Source organism: Atta colombica, unplaced genomic scaffold (genome assembly GCF_001594045.1).
Source record: "Atta colombica isolate Treedump-2 unplaced genomic scaffold, Acol1.0 scaffold12, whole genome shotgun sequence".
NCBI lineage: Eukaryota > Metazoa > Arthropoda > Insecta > Hymenoptera > Formicidae > Atta > Atta colombica.
Window position 1 is genome coordinate 31,453 of NW_017259206.1, and position 1,803 is coordinate 33,255.

The following is a 1,803-nucleotide window of genomic DNA, read 5'->3' on the forward strand; positions in this document are numbered from 1 at the left end:
CAAAATATCAATGCAATTTTTTAATTATAATTGAAAGTTATCAAATCATACTGCTTAAAGTTTGCGTGTTCAAATATGATACAACAGAAAATTCAATCGTAATTAATCTAAGTGCGCGAATTTCATGCGATACAGTTCTTGGTAACTTTAATTTAAATGCTTATTTTTAAAAATTATTATAGCCTCGATATTTTAATATTAAAATTTTCGTTTCAAAATGCTATCAAAATCCTTAATCGTTACAGTCTTTATTGGACATCTTGTATACATGTATAAAATTCATAAGTTTTTTATCTGTCATGTACAGCGTTTGGGTTATTTTATATTTATAGAGAATGACTTTTATTTCTTTTAAAGAATTTTACGAGTTTTTATTCACATATGTATGACTACGTTTACACAGATAACCTTAATCGAGTTTATAACATAGTTTAATAACATAGTTAGAAACTAGCCAATCACAATCATTCCGTTCTTTAGAGGAATAGATATGATTGGCCATTTTGATAACTATGAACGTTATTAAACTAGATTAAGGCTATATTCCAAAATTGATTGCCTGTACTGAAAATTTATAGTGAAAATTTATATACGTAACATAAACTATAGCATTTTCAACGCTGGCAGTAAATTTGGAATACAGCCTAAAGGTGTCTATGTAAATGTAATCTATGTTTGGATGAAACAGGTTTATATTCTTTATTTTGTAACTTCATACAGATAATTTCTATTTATGCAGTTATATAGCCGTTGATATAATTAAAAGTGTAAGAAATATATTTCATAGAGATATATTTCGATATTATTAATACATTATTCATCTACATTTTTAGTATACAACTATATTTTTTTCTCTAAAAATGGCTTGAAGTTGAGCTAAAATAGTATAAATGAATTATTAAATCATGTAAATTCAGGTGTACATTATTAATCATCACTTACTACGCTACTTTTACTTTTATCAGTCATTTCAAAATTATTAATTCATTACTTTTTTCGAAAATTCTATATACTTTCAATTAATATTTTATTAACGATTATGAATAATTATGTGCCTGTGACCTGTAAGAGTTAATAATTATTTGCGTTTAATGAGAGTTTAACAAAATCTCGTTTAAAATTCAAGTATCTATCTTGTTTATCTCTCGAATGTTATAGCAATAACGATAAATCGATGTTGACCCTCCAAGCATACGCATGATATGACGATACATCATAGTTTACCACTCAAAGGATTAATGCATTTAAATTACGTCCTAGTATGCGCAGATATACTGCTGCATATCGATATGAGTATTAAAAGTAATCTAGTTGCATGCGTGTGTTCGTCATATTATATATGTTTTATGAATTCGATATAACATCATTCGTAAACAAAACATGTTAACATACTCGCCACTCAATCGTACTTGCGGTAAAATTTATAAAGATATTTATTTTAAACATCAAACATGTGTTATTAATAAAATTTAATCGACAAAATTGTTCTTTAAACTTTCGCAACACTAATTTTTTTTTGAAGAAAGATTTTATTGTATATTAGTGATATCAATCTGTGTTTTAAAATCTCTTATTCATTTAAAATAAAAATACATGTTATATTGCAATATATAAATATTATAAAGTATGAATTCGGAATTTTAATGTTATCCAAATATTTGCTACAAAATTGCAATGAAAAATGAATCTTGCTTCAATGGCATTTCAAAATGCAACGTTAAGAAACAAGAAGACTATAATACTTTATATGCAAAGCACATATAAACAGATATTTTATATAAATATATATGTATATATATATAT

At 25.2% G+C, this 1,803-nt stretch overlaps 1 protein-coding gene across 1 annotated transcript in view; it reads left to right on the forward strand.

The window, feature by feature from the left end:
- LOC108694359 overlaps positions 1–1,803 on the forward strand; it is a 38,920-nt gene that overhangs the window by 1,065 nt on the left and 36,052 nt on the right. The window lies entirely within an intron of this gene.